Source organism: Bos mutus, chromosome 4 (assembly GCF_027580195.1).
Source record: "Bos mutus isolate GX-2022 chromosome 4, NWIPB_WYAK_1.1, whole genome shotgun sequence".
Taxonomy (NCBI): domain Eukaryota; kingdom Metazoa; phylum Chordata; class Mammalia; order Artiodactyla; family Bovidae; genus Bos; species Bos mutus.
Genome location: NC_091620.1, coordinates 102,215,116 through 102,232,327, shown reverse-complemented (window position 1 = coordinate 102,232,327; position 17,212 = coordinate 102,215,116). Strand labels below are relative to the sequence as shown.

Here is a 17,212-nt window from a genome sequence, read left to right as displayed (position 1 = left end):
AAAGGACCCCCTGCACTGTAGGAGACCTGGGTTTGATCCCTAGGTTGGGAAAATGCCCTGGAGAAGGAAATGGCTACCACCTCCAGTATTCTTGCCTGGAAAATTTCATGGACAGAAGAGCCTGGTGAGATACAGTCCATGGGGCTAGAAAGAGTTGGACAGTACTGAGGAATGAACACTTTCCCCCTTTTCTCACGTCTAGAAAGATTCTTTCCCACATAGAGAAGGAAAAGTGTTTTAAATATAAATGTCTAAACAGTTTCAGTAGAAATGGGAAAAACTAAAGCAATTCTGCTTTATTGACTATGCCAAAGCCTTTGACTGTGTGGATCACAATAAACTGTGGGAAATTCTTCAAGAGATGGGAATACCAGACCACCTGATCTGCCTCTTGAGAAATTTGTATGCAGGTCAGGAAGCAACAGTTAGAACTGGACATGGAACAACAGACTGGTTCCAAATAGGAAAAGGAGTTCATCAAGGCTGTATATTGTCACCCTGTTTATTTAACTTATATGCAGAGTACATCATGAGAAACACTAGACTGGAAGAAACACAAGCTGGAATCAAGATTGCCGGGAGAAATATCAATAACCTCAGATATGCAGATGACACCACCCTTATGGCAGAAAGTGAAGAGGAACTCAAAAGCCTCTTGATGAAAGTGAAAGTGGAGAGTGAAAAAGTTGACTTAAAGCTCAACATTCAGAAAACGAAGATCATGGCATCTGGTCCCACCACTTCATGGGAAATAGATGGGGAAACAGTGGAAACAGTGTCAGACTTTATTTTTCTGGGCTCCAAAATCACTACAGATGGTGACTGCAGCCATGAAATTAAAAGACGCTTACTCCTTGGAAGGAAAGTTATGACCAACCTAGATAGCATATTCAAAAGCAGAGACATTGTCAACAAAGGTTCGTCTAGTCAAGGCTATGGTTTTTCCTGTGGTCATGTATGGCTGTGACAGTTGGACTGTGAAGAAGGCTGAGCGCCAAAGAATTGATGCTTTTGAACTGTGGTGTTGGAGAAGACTCTTGAGAGTCCTTGGACTGCAAGGAGATCCAACCAGTCCATTCTGAAGGAGATCAGCCCTGGGATTTCTCTGGAAGGAATGATGCTAAAGCTGAAACTCCAGTACTTTGGCCACCTCATGCGAAGAGTTGACTCATTGGAAAAGACTCTGATGCTGGGAGGGATTGGGGGCAGGAGGAGAAGGGGACGACAGAGGATGAGATGGCTGGATGGCATCACTGACTCGATGGACCTGAGTCTCAGTGAACTCCAGGAGTTGGTGATGGACAGGGAGGCCTGGTGTGTTGCGATTCATGGGGTCGCAAAGAGTCGGACACGACTGAGCGACTGATCTGACCTGATCTGAAAGCAATTCCTCCAGGCATAACTAACTGCATTTATTGTTATTATTCCAATATTGATTCATCAAAACGTGTTCACACATAGTTGAGAAAAAGGGTTCCCTGTGGAGGGTGGGAAGTTGAATCATCTTCTATCCCTTCAAAAGCCAAACATTAGTTAAAGTAATGTGATTCTGACTAGTTTTTATCGGTGCTTTTCCTATGTCTCAGATATCACCCAGCTTTCCCTTTCAGATTTTGATAAGGTTATGACTACTTGAGCACTGCATATAACTTTAAATGGGTTCTGTTTGCAGTTGAGTCTCCTGCAAATGATTTTTTGACATTTCATAAATTCAGAAGCAAATGTGAAACACCATCATGATTTAATTTTATGAGTCATGCTTTAATTTTGTGAGTCAGCAAATCATATGGGAGGAAAGCAGAATTCTAACCATATTCAAGGCAGCTAAAAGATGGATGACTTTTCATTTAAACCTATATGTGCAAGTCTCTATTAAAATTTGCATTTTCTGTTAATGAATTGTGGCTTAGGATATTTTTAAACGATTATTCACGTTTCAAAACAGCTCAAATATTATATCCAGGCATTAACCAAGCTTGGTAACTCCCTAACTCTATTAAAATCACATCCTGAAGTAAATATTTCCAATGCCGATATAACTTGTCTCCCAATATTCTGCTTAGTATAAAATAAAAGCCTGTAAGCCCATGATCATGATACAAGCTTATCCCTTTTCCACTTGTGTGCCAAGTCATTTCAGTTGTGTCTGACTCTCTTGCAACCCTGAGAAATCACCAGGCTCCTCTGTGCATGGGATTCTCCAAGTAAGAATACTGGAGTGGGTTGCCGTTTCCTACCCTAGGGGATCTTCCCGATCCAGGGATCAAACCCTGGTCTTTTATGTTTCCTGCTTTGGCAGGTGGGTTCTTTACCACCAGCGCCACCTGGGAAGCCAAACTGAAGTGTGGCTTGCTCATCTTATACTTGGCTCACCTGTACAACAGTAGATGAAGCTAGCTGACATCTAGGTTGCTCTTAATCACAAAACCATAAAGCTGATTTTAATTATTTTCAGAGGATGGGCTTCCCTCGTAGCTAAGTTGGTAAAGAATCCACCTGCAGTGCAGGAGACCCCAGTTCTATTACTGGGTTGGGAAGATCTGCTGGAGAAGGGATAGACTACCCATTCCAGTATTCTTGGGCTTCCCTGTGGCTCAGCTGGTTCTTTAATCTGCCTGCAATGCAGGAAATCTGGGTTCAATCCCTGGGTTGGGAAGATCCCCTGGAGAAGGGAAAGCCTGTCCACTCCAGTATTCTGGCCTGGAGAATTCAGGACTATACAGTCCATGGGTAGCAAAGGGTCAGACACAACTGAGCGACTTTTACTTAAGAGAAAGCTTAGAGATAATAAACACAACATGTTCCTTTTTAAAGATAAGGAAATTGGGTTTCTAGAAATAGAGATTTCTTGGAGGTCAGGTTAAAGATCAAGTTTACATGGAGGAATTCTGAGCCCCAAACACTAGTCAGCCAATTAGCAACCTGATGTTCTCCTGAGTCTCTTCCTCTCTTCTAAGAGATGTCTCTCAAAGGAATATACCAAATACACCATCTCATACTTAAAGAAACTTTAAAAAGCTAACGTATTCTCTAAAAGTCTTTCATCCTTAATATTAATTTTAGTTAAAAATAATATGGCCCCGTGAAATAAACTAAAAACAAAATAACCCCCAAACTCAAATTGCTCACAAGGGGCATGATCTAGGTCTTGCTATTCTTTCTCTTGCTTACAACCCTGCTTGTATAGGAGAATCAAGGGTGAATTTTGTGCTGTGACAAAAATCATGATGGCAATAACAAGGCTGGCACTGAAAAAACCTCAAGGGAATCTACAAGAGCAGATAATATGAAATGGATGAGAAGACTGGAAACAGAAAAAGAACAAACAGTGTATCTTTGCTAAAGAAAGGATTTTTTTAAAGACCTTGCTGTATAAATTATACTCACCTTTGATTTTATTTAGTTTGGGATATGTAACTTTCAAATGCAATTTAGCAAATGGATTTTAATTTCTGGTATTTATAGTGCCTTTTCTCTAAAAGCTTAACCTCACAAGGTGAACAATGAAGGAACACGCTACTCAGACAAAGGTCTCAGTCAACTTCTGTCAAGAAATACTAGACTCCATGGGCCTTCCCTGGTGGTCCAGTGACCAAGACTCTATGCTCTCAATGCAGGGGGCCTGGACTCAATCCCTGGTCAGGGAACTAGATCCACACGCTGCAGCCAAGAGTTTGCACGCCACAACTAAAGAACTCGAGAGCTGCAACTAAGACCAGCCAAATACATAAATTAAAAAAAAAAAAGAAATACTAGACCCTTGACTGCCAGCACACAGCGTCATTAAATGATGGGAACACATGTTTTTTTTTTTTTTATTTTAACACTGCATTTTAAAACTGTGATACAATTTTTTGAAAGATTAATCTGCGATAGACAAATTTTCTCATCCAAGACTGTGTTGTCCAGTACATCAGCCACTAGCCAAATGTGGCTATTGAGCAACTTGGAAATATGGCTAGTTTGAATACAGATATGCTTTCAAATAAAACACACACTATATTTTGAAGACTTAGTAATCCCAAAAGTAATGTGTCCAATAAGAAATTTATATTTCATACTTATTTATATTTTATGTTGCTAAAATTATTATGTATTTTATATTGATGTATGTATATTTAAATTTTATATAATTAGATTGCTATATTATATATATATTTATATTATATATTATAAATTACATTTATATTTTATATATGTATTTTTATATTTTATGTTGAAATAATATTTTGGATATATTGCATTAAATAAATATATTATCTAATTTTCCCTGCTTCTTTTTAGTTGTTTCAATGTGTTCACTAGAATGTTTTAAATTAGATTATGTGGCTGCCCTTACGTTTTTATCACATAGCTTTTGTCTAAGGCATTAAGTAAAGCAGCAAAGAGCCAAAAATTAATTCTCAGGTCACCAATATTCTATACATACATAAATATTTTAAAGGGTTTTCTCCCCAGAATCTGACAATTATCCTGTCAGATATGTCATTACAGAAATAAAATCTCACTTATATATGTACATAAACTATATATATATATGTGTGTGTGTATATATACATGTATACATAGTCTTTTTAAATGATCTTCAATATAGTCTTTTAAAATGACCTACAATCTGCATTTTCACAACAAGTTGCTTTAAAAAGATCAAACTCTATATGCAAAATGTACTATTTCTTTTAAATCAGATTTATAAAAATGATTTAGTGAAGTGGATGAACTATCATTAGATCATCAAAAGTGAGAAGATAAATCAATCACTCTTACTATACACACACACATACAGAAGCACACATATAAATACCTACAAATATAAAATGCATACATTTATAAATGAAATGTACATAATTCATATACAAATATGAATGGCTAATAATAAGTGTGAAGGAAGACAAAAAATATGAATGCAGTGATGACACCTCTATGAAATTACACATAAGCATAATGTCAACGATCAGAACAATCTGCAAGATACTACTGTTTATAAAGTTCTCGTTCTTTAAGGTTAAATTCACAACTTAAAGCTTCTTACAGAAATGACCAAGTAATTTCTTAGGCCTCCACAGATCAGTCAGAGGGAGCAGAGGACTTACAGATTATTCAGTCCTATTTTCTCCTTCAGAGATAAGCTAACGGAGGCCCAGGATGGAAGAAAATGTCCGAAGGCATAGAGTAAGCCTTTTCCATTAGTTTTAAATTACCGAAACACACAGACACCAGTATGTTGTTTATAAAATGTCTACGCTGTGCACAGGTCCTGTAAATAAACCAGCATGACCCCTTCCTCTGGAAATGGCACAGATTCACGGACTTTGTTTGGTGAAGTGGTCCCTAAATCATGTTGGCGTTTGTGCTAGCTTAAGAGCAAGGGACCCGGTGGCACCAGTGGTAAAGAACCACCTGCCAGTGCAGGAGACATAAGAGATGTGGGTTTGATCCCTGGGTCAGGACGATCCCCTGGAGAAGGAAATGGTAACCCACTCCAGTATTATTGCCTGGAGAATTCCATGGACAGAGGAGCCTGGTGGGCTGCTGTCCATGGGGTCCTGAAGAGTGGGACACAACTGAAGCAACTATAGCACGCATGCACGTGGGCAAGGGATGGAGACAGCCTAGGAAGGGGAGGGAGACGCAAGAGGGAGACCTACAAATAAAAGTCAACAGTAAAGGGAAGCAGGAGACAGCTCTGTGTTTTCATGTGCCTCGATTAGCAGAGCCACCCTCGCCTAAACTGGGTCATCTAGTTGGTGTTATCCGAGAACTAATAAGAGATCTCTTTTCCAAGTTCTTGCTACTGTCTTAGGGAAGAGGTTTACTGAAATAAATAACAGCAGTAGAACTGCTATTACTAATATGAATTATTAATCATTAATTATAACAAATAAGGCACAAGACCAGTTCTTCTGGTGGGAATCAGGAAAGACAGGACCATTGGGCGTATACCTGGTCAGGCAGGTGGAACAAGCAGGAAGAACCACCAGGAAGTAGCCCAAAGGCACAGAACTTCAGGTCAGGCGTGCTGAGAAGAGAGAAGCAGGAAGCAGAAAGAGGGCGGGGGTTTGGCGCCAGTGCAAGTTTACCTACTCCACCGTGGCGCCTGCGCTGCCTCTGGCAACGCGGAGAGAAAAGCACTAGATACAAGGTCACTCGGCTCCTGGCCTTCAGGGAGCAGGAGGTAGAGGAGACTCCCCAGGAAGACGATGACCAGGCTCCCCCTCACGCTCTACGGGGAATCATGGCCCGGGGCATGGCACTGGGCTCTTTCTCCCACAGCTTCCTCTCCTCACCATTACTCATTTTGGGGACCATCCATAGCCACGGCTGTTCCTTCCTCTTCACAAGGGACCGGTCTCACCCTCTTGCCCCTTCCCACCTTATTCCATCTATTATTCCTTCTCTTTCAAGTCAATCAACCTCCCTGTCTGCCTTCAACACATATTCTTCAACCTCTTTCTTCCTCCAGTCACCATCCTCTTCCTTCTCTTCACAAAGGGACGTGTTCTAAGCCCACAGTGTGCTTCCTTCCTCCACCACACCAGAGGAAGGTCTTCACCATGAGCCCAACAAAGGTCCTCCTCTCATTTGACCTTTGACTAAGCTCCCCTTCCTCTATTTCTCAGTAAACACTCTCTACACTTTGGCAACTTTTCAGTTTTCTTTGTTGGCTCCTTTCCCTCTATGTGTGCACCTTTTGAATATCAATGATCTACAAGGTTCCAGGACTTCCCAGGTGGTTCAGTGGTAAAGAATCTGCCTGCCAATGCGGGAGATCCAGGTTCTATCCCTGGGTCGGGAAGATCCCCTGGAGGAGGAAATGGCAACCCACTCCAGCATTCTTATTTTTTTTTTTAATTTAATTTTATTTTTAAACTTTACAAATTGTATTAGTTTTGCCAAATATCAAAATGAATCCGCCACAGGTATACATGTGTTCCCTATCCTGAACCCTCCTCCCTCCTCCCTCCCCATACCATCCCTCTGGGTCGTCCCAGTGCACTAGCCCCAAGCATCCAGTATCGTGCATCGAACTTGGACTGGCAACTCATTTTATACATGATATTATACATGTTTCAATGCCATTCTCCCAAATCTTCCCACCCTCTCCCTCTCCCACAGAGTCCATAAGACTGTTCTATACATCAGTGTCTCTTTTGTTGTCTCGTACACAGGGTTATTGTTAGCATCCTTCGAAATTCCATATATATGCGTTAGTATACTGTATTGGTGTTTTTCTTTCTGGCTTACTTCACTCTGTATAATAGGCTCCAGTTTCATCCACCTCATTAGAACTGATTCAAATGTATTCTTTTTAATGGCTGAGTAATACTCCATTGTGTATATGTACCACAGCTTTCTTATCCACTCCAGCATTCTTGCCTAGAGAATCCCATGGACAGAGGAGCCTGGCGGTCGCAAACCTTGGCTGTCTTCTATTACACTCTACTTGCTCTCTGTAGGTGATTTAATTCACTTCTGTGGCTTCCTCCAACAGCTGTATGACTTCCAAAATTAAACCCCTCTCCAGAGACTACAGTGGGAGAATCAAAATGTAGATTTGGCACTCTGAGGGGTGTGTGTGTGTACACACGCTCAGTTGTGCCTGACTTTTTGTGAATGTGGATCTGGTGCTCTGGGGTGTGTGTGTGTGTGTGTGTGTGTGTGTGTGTACACATGCTCAGTCGTGTCTGACTCTTTGTGAATGTGGATCTGGTGCTCTGGGGTGTGTGTGTGTGTGCGTGTGTGTGTGTATGTACACATGCTCAGTCATGTCTGACTCTTTGTGAATGTGGATCCGGTGCTCTGGGGTGTGTGTGTGTGTGTGTGTGTGTGTGTGTGTGTACACATGCTCAGTCATGTCTCTTTGTGAATGTGGATCTGGTGCTCTGGGGTGGGTGTGTGTGTGTGTGTACACATGTTCAGTCGTGTCTGACTCTTTGTGAATGTGGATCTGGTACTCTGGGATGTGTGTGTGTGGGTAGTGTGTGTGTGTGTGTGTACGTGTTCAGTCGTGTACAACTCATTGCGACCCCATGGACTGCAGCCCCGCCAGGCTCCTCTGTCCATGGGATTTCCCAGGCATCAATACTGGAGTGGGTAGCCATTCTCTTCTCCAGGGAATCTTCCCAACCCATGGATTGAACCTGTGTCTCCTGCATTGCAGGTGGATTCTTTACAGTCTGAGCCACAAGGGCAGCTGCTGGCGCTCTGGAGAGGGGTTTAAATTGCCAACTCCCTCCGGTCATCTTCACGGATGTCCAACAGGCATTTCAAATTCAGCACCTCTAAAATTCTCTCTCTCCATCTCCACCCCCTCAATTTTTCTCCTTCTTGTGGTCCCAGTGCTAATCACCAGCAGGAAATCTACTGAGTGGCCCAAACTTGACTTCTCATCTTTTGTAGCCAGTCTCCCAGGCCTCTTCATCCTACCTCCTAAGAAGCTACTAAACACATCTCTTCCTTTTAGATTCACAGTCAGGGCTTAGTCTAGGCCTTCAGAGGCAAAACCATCCTTGTATCTACCCATTCTAATCTTTTACACCATTGTCTGAACTCTTTGTATAACATGCAAATCCTCCTGCTAATGCAGGAGACATGGGTTCAATCCCTGTGTTGGGAAGATACCCTGGAGGAGGAAATGGCAACCAGTCCAGCATTCTTGCCTAGGAAATCCCATGGACAGAGGAGCCTGGTGGGATATAGTCCATGGGGTTGCAAAGAAGTGGACACAACTCAATGACTAAACAACTTAACCTTACCTCAAGACTCTCCACAAATGTCACCTCCTCAGTGAAGTCTTCCCCAACCCAACACCGGTCCTCCTTCTCCCCAGGGGCCTTCCACTCCTGCCCTCCCCACTAGAGAATTAACTGCCCCACACCAATGCTGGTGGTGCTCTGCAGTCCCATTATTCTCCTGCAATGAGCTGATTACATCTGCATCACTCCTCGCCCACAAAACATACACACATACTAACCCTTCCCAGGTGGCTCAATGGTAAAGAATCCAATGCAGGAGATGCAGGTTTGATCCTTGGGTCAGGAATATCCTCTGGAGGAGGAAATGGCAACCCACTCTAGTATTCCTGCCAGGAAAACCCCAAGGACACAGAAGCCGGGCAGCTACAGTCCACGAGGGCATGGAGTCCGACACGACACACATGCATGCCCCTGCACTGGCCTGCAAGTCCTCTGAGGGGAGGAATCCTAGCTGGTTCATCTTTGTCTCCTTATGCCAAGCACAGAATCTGAAACACAGCAGGCCTTCAGCAAATATGTGCTGGATAAAGGGCAGTAATAATGTACTGCCCTTTACATGTGTGAAGCACCGAACAGAGTCACGCCCATATCGGAAGGGCATACAGCCCATTTTGCAAGTGAGACACAAAGGTGAAATAATTTGCCCAAAGTCAACAACTAGTAAATGAAAGGCCACTTTTGACTTTTGAAATCCTGTTTCTCAGCACTCCACTCTACTCCTGGACCAAAGGGTTGGATAATGGGCTTGTTGTTAGTTTGTCGTTCAGTCGCTGAGTTATGTCTCTTTTGTGACCTCATGGACTGTAGCCCACCAGGCTCCTCTGTCCATGGGATTTCCCAGGCAAGACCACTGGAGTTTGTTGCCATTTCCTTCTCCAGGGGATCTTCCCAACCCAGAGCTCTAACGCTGGTCTCTTGAGTCTTCTGCATTGGCAGGTAGATTCTTTACCACTGAGCCACCAGGGAAGCTCGGATAATAGGCTCAGCTTCTGTAAAAAAAAAAAAATCTCTCCTAATCACAGGCTCAGGTGCTATGCTACTCCCAAATCCATAGGTGCCATCGTGCTTATACGCAACAAAACCCTGAAGACTCCTGGCGGCTCTCAGGGTTCCTACCAAGAAGAACAAGGAGTGCCATTTATCACAAATAGCTCCTTGGTCCCTGGCCTAGGAGGCACTATCCCAGAAACATGCAGAGAAGGCTGAATTTCCCCTAAGTACCATTAGGTTTTCATGCCCTGTTCTGGGAACAGAGAAGTGAGCGTGAGAGATCATGATGATTGTGAGCAACAGAATGGATTTTAATGTGTGGTCTGGGAAAGCAGCTGCAATACTTTATAACCACTTCTTGCACAAACACTCTCACCACAGAATGAGAGGGACCTACCACTCTCTAGTCTAGACTCTCAGGGTTAGTAATGTACCGTTATCTATATACTCATTGGTCATCACTGAATACGTATACCTCGTGTATCCGACCCCATGGTAATTCATTGCATTCACTTGTCTTTTTCAGGCATCCTCTTTCGATTCTATGTACTTTCTGTAAAATGTCTTCTAAAAATGACCCTTTTACTTTCCTCTAATTCTAATAGCTTTTTAACATCAGTCCCTTATTTTCTACTAGTATCTCCACCAGCTCTCCATGACTGTATAGCACAAAATTGAAATGAGTCCTGTGCTTACCCTGATTAATACATTTAAGCCTCTCAACTCACAGGTGATCAAACTTGCCCAAGGTCATTCAGACAGTAAGGGACATGCATGCACATTGGGCTCCAGGCCTGAGGACCAGTATTCCCTCCCTCTGTACACGTGGGTACTGTGTGGGAAACTCTCCCTCCATTCATCACCTTTTCTGACCTGCCAAATTCTTACTGGCCCTAAGGCTTAACTCAAGGGTCACCTCCTCCATGAATCTTCTCATTTTTCTCTACCCTCTTCCCCACCAGGGTTGGGTGTCTCTGCCCTGGGCTTCATCGCTCCCTACCTTTCCTGAAGTGTCATCGTCCCCTTACCCACTGATCTCCCACACTAGGCTATAGGCTTCTCCAGAGCAGTGAAGGGCCTGGGTCTCGCCTTGGGATTCCCAGCACTGGAACGATGAATGGCACATGACTCATGCAACAAATGCTTGCTGAAAACTGAGCGGCAACCCCTCTTCTCTGATTTGGCCACAAGCCTGATGAATGACATCATCTAACCAGCAGGAGAGACTTCACATCAGGAGCAATGCCATTTTCTCAACTCTCCAAGAACTCATTCTCTCACTAGGTTTACAATGAAACATGTAGCTACTATTAGTTGAGGAACTAGCACTTCTCAGACACCAATATGAATGCTCTGTGCACACTATGCTTATCCTGGCAACACTGTCCAGGGGACATCATCCTCATTTTATGGCTGAAGCTCAAAATCAGTTACTTATCCTAATTGGCCGAGAGTCATACAGAAGGAAGGCTTTGTTTTAAAAGTGTGTATAAAACACCTTAGAGTCATCTGTATCCTGTAGAGATTCACTGAAATCTGAAATTACTTCAGTGCATTAATTGGGATTCTAGAATCATGAAAGCATGGTCAACTAGGATTTATAGAGGTTCAAGGAAGTTCTACCATATGCATTATCCAGAGTGGCAAATCATGGCCGTAGTCCTCATTTTCCTAAGCAGATAGATAGGGATTTATAACACCTATTTACCTCAAAGGGAATTGACTATCAACGGTCGTATCTGCCAAAATGCTTTGTTAAAGAAAAGGGCAGAGGCCCATCTTAGTATACTCTGCTGCATAAAACGCTTGGTGCAGTGTTTCTCAAAGACTGGGCTTCCCAGGTGGCTCAGTGGTAAAGAATCCCTCTGCCATTCATGCAGATGCGGGAGATCCGGGTTTGATCCCTGGGTCAGGAAGATTCCCTGGAGAAGGAAACGGTAACCCACCCCAGTGTTCTTGCCTGGGAAATCCCATGGAGAGAAGAACCTGGTGGGCTACAGTCCATGGGGTCACAAAGAGTCAGACACCACTGAGTGAGCATGTTCTCAAAGATCAGTGGGAGAAGCCTGGGGCATCAGAGCTACCTGAGGTGTTAACAGCAGATGGGAGATGCCTGGCTGGGAATCCACGCTTAACAAGCCCCCACATGATTCTATCAGACAGAAAAGTTTAATAATTACCAGCTTAGGACAATGTTTCTCTAACTTTAATGTACACAGGACTCACTTGGGGATCTTGTTAAGAAGAGATTCTTCTTCAGTGGACATGGGGTCAGGGGAGGGTGGGTTGAGATTCCACCTGTCTTATAAGCTCTCAGGGAAGTCAATGTTGCTGGTCCATGGATCACATTTGAGTGCCAGGTGTTTAGAAGATCTACCCCTAATGGAACAAATTAGCTTTGCTTTATTCCTCAACCACAGACTGCATTCTCCAACTTTAGGGAGGATTCCATAAAGCCCAAATTCTCAGTATTGGTACAAAATCACTGCAACAACTCAAAACCAACTGGAATGCATTCTCTATCGTGAGGGAAAGGCAGCAGCATCCTTTTCAGATATAGACAGCACATATGTTTAGCATGTGAAAAAATAATTTACTATTACTTGAGTCCTGCTGTGTGTGTGTGCTCAGTCCTGTCCAACTCTTTGTGACCCCACAGACTGTAACCTGCAAGGCTCCTCTGACAATGGGATTCTCCAGGCAAGAATATTGGAGTGGGTTGCCATTTCCTTCTTCAGAGGATCGTACTGACCCAGGGATCGAATCACATCTCCTGCATTGGCAGGCAGATTCTTTACCACTAGCACCACCCAGGAAGCCCAACTTGAGTCCTATTTACTGTGAAAATCCTTATATATATATAAATATAAATGTAATTCCTGCTCTATAGATAAGCAAATAAGGACCTGGAAAGCTGAAGTAACTTGCTCAAGGTCATGTGGCTAATTATGTGTTGCAGCTGGGGCTCCAATCCGGCTCCACTGGGATCCAAAGCCTGTCCTTGCCCATCCTCCATGGCAGTAGATATGACAGTGGTATAAAATGTGACAGCCTGAGTGGGGGGGAGGGGGAATGTTCCTCCTATACTGGTATTTGAGTTTAAAGGCTTTACTGAGGCAGATTCTGGATGGAGGTGAAGAAGGGAAAAAGGTGAATTAATCAGTGATCTATGTTGCCTCATGGACATAAACATACAGATGGCATCCTTGTCCATGGTTCCCTTAAATCTGAAAGTGCAGATGGAATAAAAAGGACATTAGTAGCCAGTGCACTGATCCTAAATGTTCCCACCCACCCTCAGGCTTCCAGGTGTACAGCTCAACCAATAAAGAGGAAAAATTCTTCCTGATCCTTGTGGCCTATTAACTTTACCACTTTCTCCTGTATGAGGTTTCTGTAACTTAAAAAGTTCACATGGAAACAGGTTGACCCTGCTATGTCATTTCACAGTTGCCACACCTCTTTCTCTGATAAACCTGCCGGGACCTGAAAAAAAAGTGTACTCTTTAGTCAAATACACTGAAAATGCAGCAGTTTTGAAGGTTTTTTGAGTAACAAAATTTTCTGTCTTTTTCATAAGCCTGATGTGGAGAGAAATGCATGGCAATAAAGATGCTCAGAGAAAGCAGTCCGATAGACACAAAATGGATCAAATGAAGGAATGAGCTATAAAATAAAGTTCCCAAGCATTTACTATCCGGTGTCTTTTGGTTGAGTGTCCACAATCAGCTTTTTAGCCTTGGGTCTCTCCACTATTATAATCAGTATTCAACAGCTTAACTGTCATTTTCTAAAGGTTCCTCTATAATAGCAGTACAACTCTTTACCTATTTAATGCAAAAAACAATATAATTAGAAAGCTGCTGCTGCTGCTGCTAAGTCGCTTCAGTCGTGTCCAACTCTGTGCAACCCCATAGACGGCAGCCCACCAGGCTCCCCCTTCCCTGGGATTCTCCAGGCAAGAACACTGGAGTGGGTTGCCATTTCCTTCTCCAATGCATGAAAGTGAAACGTGAAAGTGAAGTCGCTCACATCTCCTTAAATTATATATATATAGCAGTCAAAGAATTTTGCCCCTATGGTATGTATTCTCTAAGCATGATGTTTCAAAAACAAAGACTGAAACCTAAAACAAACAAACAAAAAAGAAAACGGACTTGAAAACTTACTTAAAAGTAAAAAAAAAAAAAGTGTGTGTGTCTTGAACAGAATGTAAGAAACAGAATCTGGACCACTGATTACAAACTAGTGGGCATTTCCTATTTCATTCCCTCAGCCCAGAGAACAGTTCAGATCTCAAAAAAAACCAAACTAAAGGTCTTCAGAAACCAACTTGGTATTTTTCTGGCGAGTTTTTACTGAAATGTTTGGACATGGACATATTTGCAATGAGTCATAATTTATAGGACATTAATGGCCAATGCCTTCTGTGCTTTTCTTCCTACATTCAATATCATTTTCAAACCAGCTGGTAGTACATTTTCCAGGCCCTGATAATTTTTATAAAGTTACCAGATCTCAGATACTAAGGCTGCCACCCAGCACCCTTTCTCGTGATAATTTTTTATGGTATCTAGAAGAGAACCCAATTCCCTTTCTAAACTATATGTCTTTCGCCAGGGAAAAGGCTCACGCACCGTTTTTAAGATGCCCAAAGAGAAGCTGAGGGGCCTTTGGGGGCACGCCAAGTCAAAAGGCAACGGGAAAGGTTAATGGACAGTCGCTCTGGGCAAAGGCAGACGTAATAACAGGATATGTTCGTTTCTAGAGGAAGCAGGATAGCGCGAGGCAGGAAAGGCGGCGTCAGCGGCACCCAAAGGAAACGGGCGCGCGGGGGTTCGCGGCGACCTGGCCTGCTTAGGGCTCCCGCTCCAGTCCGGCCCGAGGCTCGGAGCACCTCACCCGGGGCGGGGGAGGGATCCACCTCAGGCCTCCTGGTATGAGTGCTTCTAGTGCTCCCTCCCACCTCCGCCAAAGATGGGGAATGGGGAGAAGAGAAAAGCCGAACACCAGGAGCTGCGGCAGGTGAACTCGGCAACAAGTCAAGTCCCGGCCCAAGAGGGACCGCGGGGGTCCTGGGGCCGGAAGGGCCGGGGAGGCGAGGCCCGGCGCGGGTGGGGCGGGCGGGAGGGGGAAGGGTGCTGCCGACGCGGAGTCCAGAGAGGCGGCCGGAGCCGGGAACGCTTCCCTCCCGCTGCCCCGGGGCGGACGCGCGCTCTCGAGGCGCGCGCCTCCTCCAGACCTTCCCAGGCCCAGGGCGGAGGCGGGGAAGGGGAAGGGGCTGTGGCGGTGCCCGCACGGGGATGAGGGCGCAGGAGGAGGCGACCTGTATGTCACCCAGCGCGCGGAGGGCAGGGTTGGCAGCCCCAGGCTGGCGCCCCCGACCGCCCCGGCTGCCGGGAATCTCCCGCGGCAGCCTGCCGCCCGCCCGGCTCGCCCCCGCCCGGGCCCCGGAGGGCAGGTACCTCGGAGCCCCGGCCCCCGGGAGCCTCCCGGCCGCGAACGGAGCGTTCCTCCTGCTCCCTCATCCGACGTCAGCGTCAGCAGAAGGCGAGGGAAGGGGGCGGAGGGAGCACAGGAACCGGTCCTTCCTGCGGCGGAATAGCAGCCGGCGGAGCCCGTGCGCGCCGCAGCGCAGCGCAGCGGTCGGGGGGAGCGGGCGCCCTCGCTTCCCAGCGAGCTCCTAGGGCCGGGACCCCGCCGTCGCCTCCCCTCCCTGTTTCTCCCCTCCGAGGACGCCCAGCGGGCGACCCCTCTCAGCAGGACCCCGGGACCCAGAGGAGGGAGGGGCCGATGGCCTCACCTTGTTTGGGGCGGGTCCGGGATGCGGGGAGTGAGTCTCCTTCTCTCTACTCCCTCGGGTCCTTCCTCGACCCCCATCTCCTGGGGTGCCCCCCGCTTGGATCTACCGCCCAGGGTGACCCCGCCCCGGCTCTCCCGCAGGTGTTCCACGTGTCCATAGCATTTGCGTCACAATGACCTGGCCGACAGGTGGGAGCAGCCGCGAACGCCCCAGGGTTCCCACTGTGCAGTGCTTTGCGCGTGCTACTTGCCTCCACGATAGATTTCCGTGGCTTTAGAGGACAGGACACGTCTTGACTCCAATGCCAAAAAAAGTTACAGAGGCCTCTATCTGGGAATCAAGTTTGGGCTTAATGTTAAAAGGCTCTATGAAAAGAAAAACAACTGTATACATATATATATATTTTTTTTCTTTTGTCCCCATATATTCACATATCTTTTTTTACTTAGGTTACTGATACTTACAGTAATTTAATCTTCTCTTATTGTTTGTCAACAGGAAAGAAACAACGTCTTGTTTTTAAGTACCCTACTGTGATCACAGGAAGAAAAGGTGTTGCTTGCTAAAATCGTCTATGCTGAAAAGCAGTCCTAGTGTACTATGACTCATCCCTCATGTTATATATTTCTTAAAAGGTGCATTGAATAGTCACTGATTGAAACAATTTAACAGGGTGAAAGGAAAGATGATTATTGAGTAATGACGCAAACAAGCCTGAAATCCACAGGTAACATGAATGGGCTGCTTGTTATGTGCTAGGCATATGCTGTACACTTTATTGTAATCCTTCAGCAACCCAATAAAATGGGTAGAGTATTATCCATATTTTACAGATGTAAACGTTGCCCAGAGTACTATAAAGGCATTCCGCCAATAGGATGTTCAGCATGTTTGAATCCAGGGTTGTCTGAACCAAGAGATTTAGTTTAATCTCAAGATAGAAAGGGGCTTCCCTGGTGGCTCAAACATTATGGAATCCCCTTGCAATTCAGGAGATCCGGGTTCAATCCCTGGATCAGGAAGATCCCCTGGAGAAGGAAGTGGCAACCCACTCCAGTATTCTTGCCTGGAGAATTCCATGGACAGAGGAGCTTGATGGGCTACAGTCCATGGGGTTGCAAAAAGTCGGATAAGACTGAATGGCTAACACACACACGATAGAAAGGTGTCTGACCAAGATGGAAACAGAAAAAGTATAGGAGAAGATGTCGATCTTTTAATAGAAAGGCAGCAAGATGGTACAGCTCCAGGAATTTATATAACCTTTAAAGTTGACATAATTCTCTGGATATATTCTTTGGGGTTTCTGTTTGTCATAGATGGATTTGAGCCTGTCCCAGTAGGACACAAAATACAGAGCTGAGCAAATATCACGTCCTTAAAAAATGTTTGTGGATAAACCAAATGCTGAATGAATAGGATCTACAAAACAGCAAATTGATGAGAAGCTGAGATTCAGGAGAAATTTGGGAAGAGAAAAACATTGCTCCTATATAACTGGCATTTAGTGAATCTGTTGACAACACAAGCCAAATGATTGTCTTGTTTATAAAAAGGGGGAAAAAGTCCTTTAAAAGGGGGAAAAGTCCTTTTAAAATGAGAAAAAAAGACTTCCTTGCAAAAGGGAGATGATCAAGATATTTTGTTTTAAAATATTTGATTC

The 17,212-nt window shown here is 44.7% G+C and overlaps 1 protein-coding gene across 8 annotated transcripts in view; it reads right to left on the bottom strand.

The window, feature by feature from the left end:
- ICA1 (islet cell autoantigen 1) overlaps window positions 1-15,648 on the bottom strand; it is a 163,248-nt gene extending 147,600 nt beyond the window's left edge. For 3 of the 8 annotated variants that reach the window (XM_070369797.1, XM_070369791.1, XM_070369794.1), the window contains exon 1: window positions 15,212-15,359. The gene's annotated coding sequence lies outside the window, so the exon portion shown is untranslated. Of the gene's footprint in view, window positions 1-15,211; window positions 15,360-15,549 lie in introns of those variants that run through there. The other 5 variants (XM_070369796.1, XM_070369798.1, XM_070369792.1 and 2 more) reach the window with 4 other exon arrangements.
- Between the last annotated feature and the right edge of the window lie 1,564 nt (window positions 15,649-17,212).